We start from the raw sequence: 20819 nt of genomic DNA, 5'->3' as shown, positions 1-20819 counted from the left end.
TATTTCAGATTTTCTGCTGAACATGTAATAGTAGCTGGTAGTACCTCCTGTCATGTTGATAGTCAGGGAGGGAGAGATTTGCAAATGAAACAAAAGAATGGAGTGTTCAGTCTAAGGCACGTGTTCAATGAATATGTCAGCCTGCAGTAACTTAGTGTGTAAATACTGATACTGGCCTGACACAGTGTGCAGAATAAAACTGTAAAATTGTCCCGGGGTAGAGATTTTTTATTTTAGTATGGGATGGTTATAATACCTACAAAAGCTTTTATTATTTAAAAAAATAAGATGCAGTGGGTATAAATCTAACAAAGTTATAGGGTTCTTCCCAAGAACTATTTTGCTGGCTTTAGCAGAATTAGAGCGATGCCATTTTCACTCAGATAAGCTGAACCATTTCCTACATCTATGAAGCTAACATAAGACTCATTTTCTTTGTCATAGGGTGTATACATGTTCTATTTAACCTTCGTTTTCCACAATAAATATTCAAGATTTTCGTAGGAAACTAGAAATATATAGTTTTGATATCAAAACAACAGTGCAAGTTTTCTAACGATGCTGCCAGTTAGTTTTGAACACATACAGAGCTGTATCTCACAGACACTGAGTAAAAATAAAACGAGGGGAAAGAACCACAGAAGCCAAGAGAGAACTTTTCATGATTTCTACAGTGTTTCATCTTCCAGGACAGAATTTTTTGATGGCTACTGACTCTGATACTTCTGTCTGTGCAAGTTGCAGTAGTTTTCGTACCCATTACAGTCTCTGTCTAGAGCATTAGTAGCCTGGTGGTCCTTCTGTTGAAGCTAGTAGGAAATCTGCACTCAATTCCAGCAGAGCTGACGTGAGAGATGATACTCAAGGAAGAAAAACAAATGCTGCTGTAAATCACCTTAATTTGCACAGGCATAGTGGTTGCACGGCAGACAATAAGTTTTTCTGATCTCTAAAGTGTGTCTTCTTGCTACCTTTGTAGCTGTCGTTCAGAATAGGCATTCAAGGATGCTAACACTTGCAGTCATTAACCTGCTTTTCCTAGATGGACACATGAAATAGGATATCTGGTGGGAGATGAACTGACACCTTTGAGCTAATTTTTGAACCAAGCGATGGCCAATTACATCCCTCTGTTTTCCTTTCCCAGTGTAGGACTTAAATTTAAGAAGGGTTCATAAAAGCTGGAATTTTCACTTGGAGGACATTCTCTCATTTTGGAGGCTTCCACCGAGGAAATGATTTTCCTCCTCAGTTCACAATCCTAATAAGCACATTAAAAAAAGCAACATACAAGTAATGCTGTGATCCAAGCCAAAAATAATCCTGAGCAGGAGTGTTATCATGGACTAAGTATATCAGAAGAGCGGTAATAAGTTTATTACAGACAGCATGAAATCTGAGACATTCTTTTTAGATATCATCAGACAACCTTCCGACAGTGTCCCGTGACAAATTAATGTGTATCAGGGACATGTAAAGGTGAAGATAAAGACTTGCAGTAAAGATGGAATAGGTGTGTGAAGCAGATGGCTGTTGGATTTGTGCATGAGGTAAAAGTAGGAGATATTTATATCCTGGTGTTACTGTAGTTATGCTCCTTCTTAAGGAGCTCTGAAGGTTGAAAACTTTATACCCCTTTCTGGGATGTTACTGTTGATGCATTTTCACAGATAATACCTAGTACATCTGTGATAGTTTGTACTAAACCCAGAAATGCTGCCTCTCGTTCAAACTTTACAACAGACACGTGAGAAGGGAATTATGGGTACATCAGCAGGGCAGATCTGTTTGCAAGAATTCTGGATTTTTGCAAATACACCTATGATTGCTTCATAGTTTAAGAATCTTAACCATGAATATCAAATGAAAAGGTAACAGCTTTTAATATAAGCAACACTACATCGCTCCTTGGCACTGTATTGATGGACTAGAAGCATAAAAATAAACCCCCGTGAAGTTAAAACCCCTGGGAAGGTGATTTCTCTTACAAATACCTCTTAAGAAACATGTTTTAATGTAACATCAAATTACCAATGTCATATGTGTGAATATTGAATATATTGAATGAGACCATGGTTAGAGAGGGCACATAGGCTGGACTTAGGGGTCAGGAATTGTGTAGCTCTGTAAGGGCTATCTATACAATGTGGTGCTCACAGAGTGCTTTAGGTTTGCAGGTTTCCAGCTAGTTTGAGGTTAACTGCTCAGGGATGAGGGCCTGTGAGCTGGTAAGTGCTGCTGGAGAAAGAGAAATCAAAATAGCCGTGTTGATTTCATCTTATTCAAATATGTGGAGGAGAAAAAAGTTTTTAAAAATAAACCAAAAAAAATACCCCAAGCCCAAATGTATGCTGTGCTAGGATATGAGGGAAATGCTCTTGTTTCCTAAAGTTTGGAGTAGAAGGTCAGGTATTTATCTTGATGAATTTAGACTGATTTCAAGTGCATTCTCCTGCTGATCTCTGCCACTTTAATAATGCATAATATAGATAAAACCAAGCTACAAAAGCCGAGGCATGTCAAACATGGCATTTGCCTGTGCCTCGCCGAGATGGGGAGGTGTCACCTGAGGGGACAAGGGCCAGATGCAGTGGTCTTAAGCCATGTAGTGAAATTCTCCTGGGCTCCAGTGGGGCACAGCAGCAGTCCTTAAACCATCAGGAGTATGTAGCTTGTTATTCAGTCTGCTGTCATGCTTGCTTACAAATGCAAAGTACATCTTTGTCAGCGTGACTTGAAACAGCTTCCTTGCTCTATGCAGCGTGTGCTGAGCGATGTGCAGAAGCCTCAGCAGACCTCGTCAGCTGGTGTATGTCTTCTTCTGCCAATTAAATCTGCAGAATTGCAACAACGTGTGTGAAAACAGAGCTTGCTTTGCTTTTTCTTATTATTTATCATTTGTACTGACACACTGCCTAGATGTGCTGCCCAGGGAGCTCCTTGCTGCACTGCTTGGGGTACTTTACGGTTCAAAGTGAAGCCGTGGTCCCTACCCTGAAGAGCTTGTAGGAAATGTGCTTGTTCGCTCTGTCTGCAGGGCTGTGAGCGATGTACGAGTACACAAGGAGCCACAAGCTGCCAGCTCACACTTCGCTCTGTTTTGTGAGGAGAAGCTGGGTGAAGTTCAATGACCCATATCAGAGTCAGTCAGATAAATACCAGCTAATTCACTACAAACATTACTCCAGCTAAAAACGGACTTGTTGGCCAGTTTTGCCCAGATGCCAAGGGATGATGCTATGACAAAAACTGCCATACCAGTAGAGTTGGGCTTAGATGCAATTAACTGTTTCTGCCTTCCTTCTTCAGCTGAGACAAATAGTTGCAGCTCCAAGCCTGCAGCACGGGCAATTTGCAGCCAGATGTTTAACCCTTTGCGGCCAGATGTTTAACCCTTACTGCTGTAGAGAACAGCAGGTTGGTACCACAGGGGCTGTGCATGGGAGGTGGGAAGGAGGCAAGAGGTTAGAAATAACCTGCTGATGGGGATCTTTACAGCCTTTATGTCAACATGGCTGGAATGAAAACAAGGTGATGTGGTTGGTTTTGTTGTTTTTTTTCCTTTGGAGACCTGTATGGCGTCCAAGCACAACATCGCAGGCTGAGCTGCACGCTCCCTTTCAGAAAGGCACCACAGAGCAGGAGATGGGGCCCACGAGTCCGATTCAGTGCTGGCTTTGTGCACGGTGCCGACCTTCTGCCTTAGCTGGATTTTTGCACTGCGGCCATAAAGAGTGGAAAAAAAAAAAAAAAAGAGGGGAAAAAAAGGATAGTGATCGTAGGGGGGAAAAATAGCTGGTATAATAGCAGTGAACTGGAATGATAATATTTATCTTTAATTTGAATGATAGGGCCTTAGGTGTAATAGAAAGTAATAGTAAAAATACGCTGGAGGTCTTCTATGCTTTTGTGTTTTAATAAAACTCTTAAAATAGAACCTTCCTCACTCCTTAATCTGAAAAACAGCAGCTTAATATTAATAGCCTGCCTGTGTTTTAGCAAGACTCATACTTTACTTGTCTCTGCGTTGAGCAAAAGTTTGACTACATACATAGGTATCTTACTACAAAACCCTATAGTGGCATATCATTTTGACAAATTTGAAGTTGTTTTATTTATGCAGTTCTTTCATTAAGTATACATGTGGTTTATACACTTCTTTGTTTGAGAAAGCACAGTCAACAAATGTGCTTTGGATTTGGAACAGGAGTATGGATTAGCCTGTGGGGCCTGGAGGGTGTTTGTTTCATCTTCATGGGTCAGCACCTCTGTAAATTCGTGCCAGATGTAGAAGGTTTATTGCAGAAGTGCCGTGTGGCAATGCCTGTGTTCGGGAAACCTGGTCAGAAAGGTAGGAGCCCCCGCTCCTTGCTGTATGAGGTGTCGATTCCCAGCAGGGTGGAGATCAGACTGTGTAACCCTTTTACTGCTTATTGTGCCACTTTAAGAGCCATGACAATTGACAGAGGGTGTCTTTATCCCTTCACTTCTGCTTTGGCTTGGAGCAGTTTGCCAGTAAATGTTACACGCAACTTTGCAAGATGTTCATGTCTGTGCACCTTACACTGATCCTGCTGCTGGTTTAGATGGGTATAACTCTGTACCCAAGTGCTCCTCTGACGTAGAAAATGATTCAGTGCAGGTTAGAGGTCTACATGTAGGGATTAACTCACAGAGCAGCTCTCATTTCAAGTACAGAGGTTTTACCTGCCTGGGGATCTGAGTCCTTTCACAGATAGTGGGGTGGGAATGAATGCCACTCATTTGCTTTGTCCCGCAGAGAGAGGAAGGTGAAATATGTTCAACCATGGTGGGTTGTAACCAGCGTTACAACCTGAGTGGCAACAAAAGCAGCATCAAAGTAGAGAAACGTGTTTTTAAAGGGAAAAAAAAGAATCAAAAGTGTGAGTGACCTTTGGTTTAGGTGCTGTATTTTCGTAGGCTGAGGATAGGTAGGAAGTGATGACAAGAGTGGGCTTGATGGAGGAGAAGCTGAGCTGTGGAGTTGGGGGTGTCCTGCAGTAACCCAAGTTCCTTGCACTTATCCCTGTGTACCCAGCTGAATTACTAGTGTAGCTTCCTGAATCATCCACTCTAATAGCTGTTCTAACATTGCAACAAACATAATGAGCTTTAGTATGTTTTGCAGAAGGTTAAATAGTAAGGTGGGTGAAGAAAGAACGAGACCTTTCTTCTATTTTTCCCTGCCAGCAAATGATAATGACAGTCAATGAGAAACAAACCACGTTCCACTTAGTGTGTAAATGCTAAATGGAGAACATCGCACAGAACTGTGACTTGCTAACCATGTCTACAAATTACTTGGAAAATGAGATGTGGTATGCAGACTCTATTTCAAAACGTGTGGGTTCACAAAACGTCACTGGTGGCATTATTATACGCTTGAACAATTTTACTGAGCTTTAAGAAATATTGACTAGTCGTTAATATGAAAAGCCACATTTTCAGTTACTATTTTTGTTTCTAAGCAGATATTAATGAACTGTTATTGTTCATGTCTGAGGAAAGCAAAATTTCAGCTGCTGTAACCACATTAAGCCAGTAGCCAGTAGTTCAGGAATGCTGCTATTGGCATGTGCTCTTGAAAGCTTATTTAGAGAGGAGAGGTTGCTACCATCATCGGATTTAATGAATAAAATCTTCCTGGGATTTTGTGCAAATGGTAGATTGTCAAGAACTATATGAAATCCATGAGAGATGTGAGAAACAGGTCGTATGGCCTAAAATCAGAGCCACTCTTACAGAATTAGTTTGCTTTTCCTCCAGAGATTAACACTTAGCAATTCTGGGCTAAATTTCAAGAAGAGCGAACTCTAACCTGTGCATTTTCCCTTCGCTTGTTTTTCTTAACCTGAAAACAGCCTTAAGAGTGTTTGCAATAAAATGCCAGGAAAAATAAAATGAAATTAAATAATCCATTTTTGAGCTTTGGGAACTACTCTTTTCAGTTTGTGAGGAAATCTAAAAATACCTCCTGTACTCCACAAGTGTTTGAAGGCTTGCTCAGGTTCAGTTTGTCCACCATCAGCTTCTGCTGGAGATTTTATGCAGCCTTTGATTGTGTTTATGCTAAAAATAGTAGGAAAGTAATCTAAAAGTGGCCATACATTTTAAACAGCGGTTCTGGGTTCCCATCCTTCTGTCTTGTCAATGTTGTTCATGTGGTACATACAATTTGTATCTGTTATCAAGTGTTTTGAGATGCTGAATGTGCTGAGAAAAGGCAGGTATCTTAATATACTGCTGCCATCCAAAGGCTAAGAAATACGTTCCACACATATATAAAGGATTTCAGGTGTCTTATTTTACTCGAAACAACGTCCCTGTGGTTGTAGAAATTTACAACTTGCTTTTTGTTAGTGTCTTCTGTCCTACTTGTAATTTAAAACTAGTGTTCTTTGAGGTATAATTTCATTCTTTAATCAGCCGAAAGTGCTTATTTTTCTACACCGCACAATTGTCTAGTGTGCAACATCTTGAAAATGAAATTGAGTAGAAAATCATTGTGCACGTTACTGTGAGCATTGTTTTTTGAGCTCTTGTTGCCCGATTCTGTGATCCTAGGCATCCTGAATAGGTAAGCAAAGACAAAAATTGCTTAGAATGCTTTAACTTACCTAGATAGTTCTGTTTCAATTGACCTATATATGAAATAGGTTCGTCATTTTTGTACAGTTTCAAAATCAGTATGCTTCCAGAAGCGTTAGGCATATTTGAGAAACGAAATTTCTATAGAACAAACTGATGTCCATATCTGTGCTTATGGAATATCTTTATCTCAATTTTTTCATCTCTTGGGCTCAAAACTGGAATTTAGCACTAATTAAAAAGCTCCTAGCCTGGACTTGCCTGCCTTTTGGCCAACTTTCTATTTTTGACTGAAATCCCAGAACTACCAAAGCTACTTTCTAATTCAGCAGAGCACTGGGTATACAAATAGCAACATATGTCGTAAAATAACAGCACAATAATTAAAGTAAGTTATGAATATTTTTTTTAACGCTAATGTAGATTTTCCATTTGAAAAATTTAAAAATGTGAATGAAATTTGTATTTGAAAAATGTTTTTCTCCCTTGAGGCATTAACTATTGAAACAGCTGAATGTACAGGCATTCATCATGAAGTTGGAGATTCTTGAATAATTAGAAGAATGAAAAAGACACTCTACTAAGGCTTGCAGGGGACTGTGGAATTGAAAGCTTTGTAATTTTTTATTTATCTGAACTGATTTTCTTAGATATAGAGTTAATTTTTAAATCCAGAGGAAATCAAAGTAAAACCAAGCCAAGTCAGTAATACTTGCCTGAAATCTTCCCTAATCTCAAGATTACTCATCTAGTGTACTTAGAAAACATCTGTGTGGCTCATTTGCCTTTGACTCAGTCACACATATATGCATGTTAGCTGAATTTAGCTCATTTTTCCTTTAGGCACTGAAAATGAGTTAAAATAAATGTTAGATAAAACTATGAGGAACTGAAAAAAGTTGGATTGGATTGGAAACTAGTTTGTCTTCAATTAGAGGAGTTTGTTTGCTCTTTCTTTTTCTCAGTCTTGGAATATATAATCATTGTAATCTTCTCTTTTGATGTAAGTCATACCGTACTCCATGGCGATTCCTGTTATCTTTTGGGTAATAAACCTGTTGCCGTGTGAAAAGTATCTTTACATCATTAGGAGAACAGGGTCCTATTCCCAGCAGAAGTTTATGTAGCGAGGACACCACTCCTGGGTATGTATCCACAGACGCTGTTTTTGGTTTCTGCCTCATTTTCTTCAATTGTGGGCGCCCATTCTGACTGCTGAGCTGCTCTCCTAATGGAGGACAGCTGGTGGTATGAAGCCAAGATCGGGGTGGTGGGACAGGACACGATGCTCCTCAGCCCCGCGTTCTCCCTGCAAACCTAGAGCTGTCTCAAGCATTGTCATCATGGATTGCTCCCAGCCACGTCTGAAAACTTTGTAGTGCGCTTTCAGTTTAAAAGACAGGATTTCTTCTAAATTGGAAAACGCAGCATTTTGCAAGTGAGGTAAATTTGTTTCTGAAATTTGGCACAACCAGAGAACAGCAGCTCAAAATCTCCCGGCTCTCGTGCTCTCATTTTCCAGTATCTTGAGTTACTGATTTGCACTGTAGCAGATACATGACTTCAAACACTGGCTTTAGGCGCTTTTCTTTATATCTCAGTATGTTGTCTGATCATATTGATAGAAATCAGACATGCGACTTCTCATCTGGAAAGGCCTGTGATGAAGGTGTACAGGGACACTATTTGCAAGTGTTTTAATTAGCGCAGCTGGCAGCGTGCTGGCTTGCCTTAAACGGGGCTCGAGCAGTAGAGAGCAGCTTTTAATTTAGGACAATTATGAGATACTTGTAGCATTTGCACCAACCGCATCTACTCTCCCTCTCCCCCCAGTTTGGATTAATAAAGGAATATATGTTAGAATTTAAACTCTGAGTGACCTGCTCTCTTTTAATGCTATTTAGTTGGTCGTGTGGAGGCACAGAGATGACTTTGAATGTTTTCCTCAGCAATTATTTCCCTGGGAAGCGTGGTGCTCGCAGGAATACTTCATGTGGGGTAGCAGATGCTGACTTTGCTGGCTCTGGGACCCCTCTGTTCCAAAGAGGTTTTCTTATTTTCAAGGATATCCAGGTTTAACAGATGTTGTAAAAGGAGCAAGACATCTTCAATATTGTAGGCTGCCTTGTTTGAGGAGGGTAGTCATTTAACGAAGGAATCATTTCACGGACGACTGCATCAATGGGCAGATGTTACACAATTCAAAAAGATAATCTGTTCCAATAAAAAGAATTAATGTTGCAGGCTGTGAGAGCCGCAGTGTCTCCCTAGAGGTAGTATTAATTAAGAGGGTAAACCCAAGAAGAAGGTCAGACATTTTTTCCACTTGGAGAGCTTGTTGGAATAAATTGATATTTGTCTGAATGTCTTTTACTCATGTATCTTGTTAAGCGTGTTAAGTCAGAAGTGGCTTGGGAACAGCAAAGCATCTAATTCTTTTTTCCTATGTTTTTGTGAGCAATAGTCATCTTTGGAGAGTGTACTGAGCACTCTGACTGTGGTAAAATTAAAGATGAAAGGATATCTGCTTGTATATTTTGTATTATTAGCAAGGTCTACTAGTGCTGGTACTTCTTTTTATTACAAGAACTGTTTTGTCATTTATGTGTTTCTCCCCTGTGGCTCCGTTTCTCTGGACTTCAGTGCCTTGCATTCAGTATACGTGTTTCAGGAAAGATAATTCTTTCTCTATGACTTTCACCTTCCCTGCTCTTATATAGAAGGTAGCCAGGTTTTGGCCTTTAGACCATAAATCAGACAGATTGCGTTCCCTAAAACCGGACAATTTCTACTACCTACTGAATCGAGATGGAAAGATTCGATAAATAGAGGCATTAGAAAAGTCTGGTTCTGGCAAATGTTGAGCACATTTTGTGAGGAACTCAGTGCCCTCAATTCCCTTGGCATCTGTAATGATTAAATCAGGTAACTCTTTGCTAAACAGCACGTCAGAAGAATGTGCTAAGGATATAAGTAGAGATGTTGTAGAGGTTTCGTTCTTTGCAGATAAGCATAAAACACGGCTTATTTTTTTCATAGTGCTTTCCACTTGAGGTTAGTTGTAAAAATAAAGATAAAAATAAATATGACTTTTTTTTTTCCCCTCCCAGAAATGAACAGTTAATTGTATTTTCTTCAGGTGTTTCTGGATTATTCAGTCTTCACAGAATTAAGAGGCAAAATATTTTGTAATAGCAGGAAGACTCTTCCACAAAAACAGTCTGTTCAAAGATCTTGGGTTTTGTTTGTGATGTCTGTGATTTTCTCATTGTTTTAAGAGTTCCATAATATTTTGTTTTCCTATAAAAACACCTGCCCTCATATTTCATCAAGTCTGGCGGCTTTTGCACTGCGAACCATTTATTTTGGTGCAAACATCATAATCCATGCATTTAAAGCGATGTATTTTTTTAAATCACCATTTAGGAAATAGTTGCTCATAGCAGGAGGTCCCCTTTAATATGTGAATTATAAACTGGGAGGTCTCTTTTCTGCTCCATTTTTTTTTTTCTCAAACATATGTAATCCATAAGATTAAAAGGTGAAAATGAATTCTTTGTAAGTTGCTGAAACTTGAGAGTACAGTCAAGGGGTGAAATTATCCAGAGTTTCAGCAGTACCATGAATTCAATAATACCCTTTTTGTAAAGCATTCATACAGTAACCTCTTTATCTTTAATGCTTCCTCGTGAGAGATTTTGGTTTTGGTATTGTTTCTTATGATTTATACCAAAGTGCAAACTGTTACCTCATGTTTTGAACCAGAGAAATTCTGTAGCACAAATATGCTGAAAGTTCCCCCGTGTGTTCATCCGATGGAGAATTATTGACAGATCGGACAAGGTGGCTTTTGTCAGGCTCAGTTTGTGGGAACTGCAGGCATGGGGAGTGAGCAAACCTCAAATGGACACAAAGTACAAGGAAGAGAACTAGTGAACAGTTCTCTAGGTTGGGGCTTTTTAATTTTTTTAATGAGAAAATGATGCAGGACAAAGACGTTGTCTTTTCAGTAATTTGGGTTGTAATTCTTTCACCATCCTATAGTTACATTAGATGTTATTTGTAGGAGTGTAACCAAAAATCAGAACTGTTACACAAGATCTTCAGTGAAAGTTCCACAATTGCTCTGAATCCTTCATCAGCGCATACTGGGCTTTGTTTGCCTCTGGTTTCCCTTAGGTTTATTCTCTTCTAGCGCTGCATTGTCCTGCTGCTAGTCTTGGCCTAAGTACCGTTATCATCTGACAATTTGTTCAAACTGTTGACCAAGTTCATACAGAAATCTTTGAGCATATTTATAAAGAAACAAAGAAAGCAATTCTCTGTTTTTTGTGTGAATCTTCAGGACTGCAAAGTAATATATATATATATATATATATGGCAAGTTGTTATTGAATTCAGGAAACGAAAATGACTATTCCATCTGCTAAAAAGGCTCATGTGCATATAAAGGTGGTATTTACACAAGAGCAGTAACTCTGCTCATCAGTGAAATGGGTTAGATGATAGTAATTAGTCAAGCTCCTCGGGCGTAATCAGCTGTCATATACAGTGGTAAATGTAGACCATGAAGAAATGGCTTCATATTGCCTGCTCAGTAAAGCTCATGCTATTGTTACATAAAGGATTGATGTGACCTAGTCACCATTCACCTAAGTTATTCAAAACCAATTTTCAAGATACATGGATAGGCAACTTTTTCCTCAAAACTTTGGGATACCAGGTTGTATTGAGCTCACCTGAGTTGATTTGGTTTTCATAAATAATTTTCTCATTCCTCGCAGGCTTTCTTCATTACTAGCTGTATCAGAGCCTAGCAGTAGATTATGGCTATGTCACACCAGCTAGAAGGGATTTGGCATTTTAGGTTCTGCATGCAAGTGCAGTTTCATCGACATTGCAGCTTTTCTGTAATTTTTGGCAGTAGTTATTAATTTCATCAGTTGGTGACAAGGATGTTACTCTTGTCCTAGAAGATGAAATTCTACTAGAATTTCTGAAAGTACCATTTCCAGTTCCCAATGCAGGCAGTAGCGCTGAACAAACAGAAGCACAGTAAGATTTGTTTTATTCAGAGGCTTGCCTGGCAAGCTGTTTATCCTGTATGTGATCCAACAGGCATTGTGCAAGCTTTGACAAACACCCTGTGGTTTTCATAGAAGGGAAAGTAGCGAACTGCTCTAGGAAATCTGCTCTGACCTTCCTCCTCAATCTAGTCGTACAGTTTGTTCCTACAACTAAATTTCTCAAGCCATGCAATATTTCTGATCCATTTTCTATCCAGTACTGGCCTTCCTGCCAGTGTATATTGCCACCTTTCTTCCCGTATGTTTTTGAGGTCTTCCTCTGTTGTGTTGTGTTTGTTTTTCTTATCAATAGTGCTCCTTTCCAACCTGTGCTTCCAGTCTGTCAGTATGTAAAGGAATGGAGTAAACTCTCCTTTCAGTGCTTGCTCATTTGTGAAGGTAATCTACTTTGCCCGAGACATGCTTGCTTTTGCTTAACATATGATTAAATTTGACTCAGATATCTTCCCTGAGATCAATTGCTCGTTTTAGCTCTTGTTTTTTTTCTCTAAGTGTCTCGGGGATTTTTGTTCTTGCTGATGTTTTTATCTCTGGCTTCATATCGCTCATGCGCTACCAAAGCAAGCTTGACATTCAAGTAGGATAATGTTATCAGTTTCATGTTGTACTGTACTGGACACATTCTACTTGATTCTCCTCCTGTCAGCAACAGCAAGTCAAGCCGTCTGTAAGTATTCAAGACAGTACAGCAGATGAAAGAGAAGGATGGTGTGCTTTTTTCTTGTTTATTTGTGTAAATAAAGCCTTTTCACTGTTGAGGCAATGTTAATGTTAACTTTCTCTTGTAAAGATTAAAACCACAGCTGTTGCCTAAAGGATCTTACTTTTTAACTCTAAGTACCTTTCTGGAATTTCTATCCCTAGCTGAGGGTTTTTTACGCCTTCATCAGCTGAAGTAAGATTGGTGTTTTCTTCCAATGGGAACACTTGGGAACTGCACTAAACTCTGTTCTCAGAGCTTCTCTTTAAGCTAAACAATTTGTACTTTTAGTTGCTAACTGTAAATCTTCAGTTGTGAATGTACGTAGAAATACTTCAACTTGGTGTTGAACACTACTGGGCTAATACGCGTTCTTGCAGAGGTTTGCTAGATACAGATGTTACCAGTAGAGCCCAATTCTACATCGGTGATCACTCTTGAGATCAGCCAGTTTTTTGAATAGGTGCTTACTAGTTGTTTTTAGCATCAACTTTGTGGATTAGAATTTTAGATAATACGAAGTGAAATAGCTCACATATATTGATGTGCCTTATTTGTAAGTGCTTATTTAATCCAATAGTTTTGTTATACTCATCAGAGGATGAAACATACCGTGTTTCACTAGATATATTTTCCATTAATCCACGATGTCTAGCATTAATTTAATAACTGTTCATCGATTGTGTATCAATTGAATCCCCTGAAAATATTTCCTTTCCTTGTCTGGATCAATGTCAGATTATAAACGGCCTGTAATTTATTTGGGTTGGTCTTCTTTGAATGTTGACACAACATTAACTATCTACCTTTTTCTTTTCTAATGTCCTTGGTATTATAGACCTTATTAAAAGCTACTAATGGAGCAGAGGTGACTTTATCCCAGTCTGTTGGAATTTGTGCCACATGCCATCAGGGACTGTTTATTCACACTGAGAAATGAACAAGCCTCATCTTCCTGTGGTTGCAATATATTATCTTGCATTTCTGGTACAATGTACAACTAAGAACTATCACTACATGACTAGAATGGTGCTTTATGTCTTCCTATAATCTATGAGTTAGAAACTTATTGTGTTTTCTGCGTTGTTAGATCATGTCCATCTTGGAATGTTGATAACCACCATGCACAATACCCTTGAAAAGGACCTCACTATCTTTAGCGTTACTAAGCAAGATCTTATTTTCACCTTTAGCTTCACTATTTTAACTTATTGCTATTTGTCTGAGCCCCATGTAGAAATGAGAAGTGATCAGTGTCCCAGCCCTGGATTTGGAAGAGTTGCCCATGTGCTTGCTGCTCAGGGACCAAATCAGGCCCTCACACCCCAGCCCATGTGTGCTCCTGCTCATTTGCTTCTTGGTCATCAGTCTGGGAAGGAGGAACATGAAGCACCCTCCCATCCAAAGCCAACCACACTACACTTTGCCCACTCCTTTTCCGCAAACTTTCTAACTTCCCACCATGCCAATCAACCCAGCAGGTTTCTGTAGCAATCCCGAGTTACTGAAGTTGATTCTCTCCTTTTATTTTATTTACTTTTGAAATCCTCTTTCAAGTGACCCTCTGAACAGTCCTGGCAGCTGACCCAAGCCTTCTGCCAGTAAACCATGTTGTCACGGGACCTTTTCTTTGTAAGGCCTCAGCTGTGTCTCTCTTTTGCCAGGTGACAGAAGATCAAATTCCTGATTTGCAAGCACCCGGTAACACAAAGTAATGTAGAAACCTAGAAGAGTTACCATGGTTGTCAGGGAATATCTTAGGAAACAGAAACTTTTACCAGTGTAGTTTCTTGTTTCTTTTGTTGGTCCTGTGCTGGGAACAAAGCTCACCTGGTTACAGGTGTTGCAGTTACAGAAAACAGAAAAATAAAGCTTTGGCATCTTTGAACACTTCTCAGTGTCTTTTCCTTTTGCCGGCATGACATTTTGTCAGTCCCCTTTTCCTCAGTGCTCAAATTCCAGGCATTTTGCCTTCTGATGTAGCTGAAGGAAACCTTTGAAGTAAGGTATATTAGCATATAAACTCTGGAACTCTTTGCTTGCACTTGGATCTGGATAATAAATGTTTGTTCAGGTGCCCTGTCATAGGGAGTGTTTGCTGCCTTGTCACAATGCATTAGATATCGTGCTGTATTTTTGTTAAAACACTTGTCATATATTTTCAAACCTGGCCTTATTATTTCTAATTTCTGTTCCTCCAAATTATATATCTCAAATGTTCTTTTGGTCTGGCTGGCTTTAAGTCAGAAGGAAAGTGTTCCTTGTGTGCATATGAACTTCTCCCTCCCTTGGGGGAGTTATCTCTGACTGGCAGAAGCAGAAATGGATCAGTCTGTTGCTTAATAGTGTTAAAGATGCTGTGAGCTTAATTTCTTGCTAATTCTGATATAATTCTTCTTCCAGTTGCATGGCAAGCATTCACATTTGGTGCCTGGCACGTGGTGAGCCATGTTTTTGTATGGCGGGCTGTATGGCTTGTACCTGGGTAGTGAATCTGAAGCACTCTAAATATTGCGAATTTACAATGTGATGAATCATGTGGTTGCTCATCACATATGCAATAAATTTGATATATAGATTTTTTTTTAATTAATTGCACATACATTAGCTATCTGCACAGTGATTGTGTATTAAGGAACAAGAGCCGTTCTCCAGGACAAATGGTCAAAAGAGTACTTTCTGTTGGAAGAAAATAAGTGTTTTGGAAATTGACAGCACATTTAAACTAGCTTAAATGTGCAATAGTTTTAGTTTTTGGAAGCAGAAGGTATGAACAGAATGATACTGTATGCAAACAGAAGTTCTGAAAGTATGATTTCTTAGAAAATTTTCTAGGGACAGATGATTTTCCCTACACTTTGTATGTGTGGTGTTATACAGAGTTTACTTTTGGGTTTTAACAAAATTAAATTGTGCTGGGAAAAAATCAGTGTAAGAATGGTCCACAGTAGGAAGTCTGCAGGATGAGTGCGCGTGCCAGGAGGACTCTGTCATTTGCTTTTCCTGATTGTCTTGCATTTAATTGCTTAGTTGAATATTGCATTAATGTAGGGTTTTGGGGTGAATTATAAAAGGACTGGATAACAGCTTGCTTTGGTTGTAAAGCTGCACTCTCATATTTTTGGCAGTAGGTAAAAAGGGCTGATTAGGATAATCTGTTTCCTGTATGTTCAAATATAAACCAGATACTCAGTCATGAAAAAGTCATTCACTCTTTTCCAAAGGCCTTTTATTCTTTTCTTTTACCAGTGTTACATGGTAGTTTGAGAAGAAAACTGGGCAATGTGTTAGTCCTTATTCAGAAAAGAGCATCAAGAAGAGGCGATTGTATTAGTTCTTTCCCTTCTTCCCTCCTTCCCCCTCTATTCTGATAATTTCTGATGAGATTCCCTAATGACCACATTAGTGCTTTTTAATCTTTCAAAGCAGGAGTGAAAATGCAATTGCTGTATGTGAATATAAAAAATACAGTGTTATTGGTGCTCCAGGTTTCACATCATTTTTAGAAATGAAGATCTACTCTGTAGCAGCGATGGGTCCATAATCTGATTGTTGATGCTTGCACTTTTTTATGGTCATCTCTTTGAATACGTAATTATCATTTGTATGCAGATATGAGAGCTCAGCTTTTCCCAGGTCCCTCCTCAAGACATCTAGAGAGTGTGTTATAACTGATAGTCCTTTATCTAAGAATAAGTAATGGAGGGGACATTGAATGGTGCCATCCCAGCAGCAGCCATGTATCCCTGCTAGATTTGTGTTGCCTCTCCAGATCATGTAGTCCAGGAAGGTTGCTCTGCATTCCTATCTTACTGGTGGCCTTCTAGCTGGCTAACCTGCTCTCCTCACCTCCAATGGTTTAACACACACACAAAAAAGCTCTCGGTGAGGTTGTGGCTACAGGAGCTCGTACGCTCAGGTTGGCCATGGTGCCTTATGGGAGCTGAACTGTTTATACCTGTGTATGTGGTTCCTGAAACTTTTTCCACCGTGGGCCCACTGTTTCCATTAAAGGATTTTATGGGGCTCCCTACACATCATGTCTTGCACAGCTTGCAATATTGGCTTTTAAAAGTGGCTTTAAATACAATGCCAGGGTCCCCCGGCAGCAGCTTTATGGGCTGCTGGTGAGCTGGGGACCCCAGTTGGTTATCCCTGTGCTAGCGGAGCCCCCACGCTGGCTTTTATAGCTAAAATGATGAAGTATCTGTTTTGTCTTCCTTGCTGAATAAATCAGGGAGCATTGCAAAGCACCACAAGCCCTTTTTCCAGAGATTCCCCCTGTTTTTCAAAGGAAAAAACGGTTACAATCGAACGCCAACACCACGCTGTCAATGTCTGCATATAGGTTTTGCACGTAGGCCCTAAAACTAAAAGCATGATCATCAAAGTAGTCTTTGTTCCTTTCAGGATCTCTGGCATAAAATTAATTGTTCTTAGTTTTTTTTGTTTTGCAGAGGAGGAATAAACTGTTGATTTCCCTTCTGCCCATTACTTCAATGTTGGGTTTACTCCTTCATGTAAGAATTACAGCTGGAATCAAATCAGCTCTTTGCCCTTTCAGGTATATCTATACTATCACTGCTGGAAGAGCCTGAAAGCTTCCTACTTCCCCTAGGAAGCTTTGCATGTGCTCAGAACAAGCAAAGTAAACCTCCAAATGAGGGAAATCTGGCCCTGAACTGGACACTAATGGATATTTGTCCCCATGAGTGATGTGCTGCAAAACCCTCATAGTTCCCATCATGAATGCACACCAAATCACACCAAGCGACCCAAAAACTGCAGAATTCTGTTGATCACATCTGTCAGAGACAGCAGAAGTGTAACTTACTGTTCTCACTTATCTTTGAGTGGTGGCTTTCATTGCCTCAGCTGACATTTAACAATGACCCTTTTAATCATCTTCCATTTTGATTGGCGGCTAATATACACATCAGCTTTGGAAGGGATAGTGTTTGCTCGTAGTCAAACATCCTCTGAGGCACTGAGAAGATAAACAGTGAAAAGTAAGGACATGCTACTGGTCCAACTGCATGACTGTTGTCTGTGTATGAACTGCTCACCTGTGGGGTCAGATACAATAAATCTCTCCTGTGGAGCGGAGACCGTTAGTTGTATGTTCTTTGCAACAGCGATCCACGTGGGAGGTATCTTTAGCTTCAACTGACTCATCATTTGTTGTTGTTTGGCACACACCCTCTGTACTGTGAATCTAAAACATAACTGATTTACAAAAGGAGGCAAGAGAGAATACTGGTTTTATAAACTGGATGAAAGTATTACATTTGGAACCATAATTTTAATTTCTTTCCTGTTTCTTGTGACTAAGAAAACAATGGCAGGAGGACATAGGAAATGTGCCTGAGTTGTGCACATGTGGGTGAGCTAATGTTTGCAGTGACTTGGAGCTGTGAACGTAGGCTGGTATATGCTGTTCAAGCTTGAGTTTTTTTTCATGCCTTTTGTATTAAAATGATGTTTAGATAGATTTTGGATGAGGTGCTGGTTTGGAGTTCAGTAATGCAGCATGTACGTATTCAGAACAAGGGTCAGGTTTTGCACTTTCAGTTTCTTCTGACATTGAAAAGTGTCTGCCAGCGTGTCTGAAACACGTTGGGATCCCCTCTGTTATTTGTGTGTCATGAACATATTTTTAAAATGTGTTCAAAGTCAGCACTGCGTGTTGAATTGCTGACATTGTTGGATTATTCTTCATGTTAAGACTTGCTTGATTCGAAGGGAGAGAGATGTCCATACTTGTAATATTTGAATAATGGAAAATACATTCCCTACATTTTAATACCTTATTACCTATTAAAATTCTCTAACATTATGGATACTAGAGGTATATTTGGTCTATTTTCCGTAGACATATGGGTAAACATACTGCACGGGTGCTTCATAAAGGAAAGAGAAAGGAAGTTCCTCCTTCATTTACACAGATAAGTTTCTGATCAGTGGGTGGAAGGGAAAAGACTGAAAATTTTTCTATGCCTGTAAGTTAGATTTCAGTTAGAACATGCACTAGCGTGTGTGTTCTTTTAAGTCCTGTGTGTGGCAAACTCAAAGGTGAGATGACCCAGATCTGATTGCGATCTTGTATCCGTGTAAAACAGATGGGCAGTGGCAGCTCCCCATGCAGCCCTGACACTGGTGTCAGTGGAAGTCAGCCCGAGATCAGAATCGGAAGGATTTCCATATTCTAGATAAGAAGGCGAAACTTTATATTCTGTGTTCTTAGTTTTGAAAACGCTGTAAAGGAAACCTCATCTTAGTTGGGTTTCTGCTTGTCCTGTTTTCTACTGTCTCCTTTTCTTGAACTGTGAAGTAAAAGTAAAAACTGAGCTAAGAGGTTAATATAAAATAAAAGGAGCCTACTCTGAACAGTCCATCTGCTACTGGGGTTTTCAACTGGTTCTCTGCAATAGATGTACTACGGGGTACCTCAGGTACTCTCTGAGTAGGCAACAAGGGATTTCTGAACTGAGTATGAACTTTTTCAGGATACTGAAAGTTTATTGTAAGGGCGCAATCACATAAACTTGTGCTGCATACATGTTTTTTGGATGTTGCTAGGTAAAAATAACTGCGAATTGACAAGAATTGAATTCTGGGGTATAAATGTGGATTTCACAAGTCCTTTTCATTTAAGATTAAATCCCAAACCAGGGGAAAGAACTCTAAGGTCTTTGCTTAGGAAAGAAAAGTACAACCAACCAACCAAAGCGTGTTGTGATTGTTTGCCTTGTGAAAATCTTAATATAGGAAATAACACCCTAAAAGAAACAAGGGTCTTAGCGTTTGCTCAGATGCGATGGATACCCTCAACCTGAAGTCCAGAAGTGCCAGATTTTCTTTCCAAACAGCAGGTGCCTCTTGAATGCAGACAAGGAATCAGACAAATCAGTTAGCCAGAATAAATAATAAAATGTAGCGTGGAGGGGTAAGGCAAGACCACAACCCAACAGGACTCGAAAATTATACGAGTTTTAAAGGAAGATAAGAAAATACACAAGTATTGCAGCTGATTTTAGAATTGAGTTAGACACTGGATAATACTTGCTTCTTATATGGTTTCAAACAATTAACTGAAACTCTGGGCTCCTGTTTCCCATATATGAACACAGTGAGATGGTGTTTTCTGCTTTCGTTGGAAAGCGAACATTGTTTCTCAGAAATTTCTTCTATGTGATTTATTCACATGGCACGAGTTTTTCGGGGTGGTGGGTGAGATGATGACTTAAGCTGCATCATCTTATAAGCATCTTTGTGAAGATGTTTTCTTGCCTTGCACATTTGAACAACTTCAATTTGTAACATACTTCAATGAAACATTATCAAGGAATATTTTAGTTTTTTAATAGAAAACGGTGAATAATTTTTTTGTTTGTTTCCTTCAGTTTTTTTTTCTTCATTTATACTGTGGCATTCAAATACTGAGGATTTTGTTAATGCCATCGTCTATAATTATTTCAAATTTCCATATAAACTACATGTTTTCATTGCAAATGATCAGGTTCTTGTTTTGTACTGATAGACTGTGTGAATATGTATTTTTAAAATATTACTTGAATGAACTCTTTGGTAATCTCCCTGTTTTCCTGTCCTTCTACATACATCCTCCAATTTTACTAGAGGTAACATTAAATTATACTGAAGGACTCTAAACTTGTTCAGACCACCTCCATTTCCAGGCTTGTGTTTGACTGTGATCATATCGAATTTGGAGCAGAAAGTAACTTGTTGAAGGGAGGGGTTACAAAAGCCCAGGTGGGAAGATTTTCTTTCCTCCCAGTTTTCCAACACCTCTCCAAAGACAAAACTCACAGTGCAAACCCTTCATTTCCTGAAATCTTTTTGTTAATGCCAACAAACACGCAGGTCAATGTGCAGGTTGCAGAGCTGAAACCGAACACTAGCTCAGTTTCCCTGGATCAATGAAGTGTAATTTGATGCTTGTAGTTGCCTGTCCAGCTTGGGGAACCGTCATGGAGAACAAAGGCTCCACACAGGTTCCTGGAGATATTTGAGCAGCAAAACACCATTACTGCTGTTTTCTTCTGCCGGTGTTTGGCTCGGTGCTGTGCTGTTTAGGCCAGGTGTAAATTTGTTGTGGTGGTTATGCCAGCAAATTCTCCTAGAATAAAGGCAGTTTGTGCTGTCTCTGTGTAGGTGACCTGAAGAACTAAAAAAAAAAAATCAATTGAAATTTGAGATCTGCAGATGTTCATGTAGACTGTCTCTTACAACAGAGCTTCTTGGTCTATCAGTCAGTCTCTCTATAAATTCAAGTCGGCAAAGACTCCTTAGTGAACAACAAATGAACACTTTACAGAAGTCTGGCAGCAGATGCGGATTAAAGAGCAGTAGATGTAACAGGCTGTGACACCTAATGGTGTTTTCAGCAAGATGTATGAAAG

At 39.5% G+C, this 20819-nt stretch overlaps 1 protein-coding gene across 4 annotated transcripts in view; it reads left to right on the top strand.

Annotated features, from left to right (window-relative positions):
* Positions 1 to 20819, top strand: part of BMPR1B (bone morphogenetic protein receptor type 1B) — a 203302-nt gene that overhangs the window by 57799 nt on the left and 124684 nt on the right. The window lies entirely within an intron of this gene.

The sequence above is a fragment of the Patagioenas fasciata genome, chromosome 4 (assembly GCF_037038585.1).
Source record: "Patagioenas fasciata isolate bPatFas1 chromosome 4, bPatFas1.hap1, whole genome shotgun sequence".
NCBI classification, from domain to species: domain Eukaryota; kingdom Metazoa; phylum Chordata; class Aves; order Columbiformes; family Columbidae; genus Patagioenas; species Patagioenas fasciata.
The sequence above is the reverse complement of the archived record's forward strand: the minus strand, read 5'-3'. Positions and strand labels throughout refer to the sequence as shown.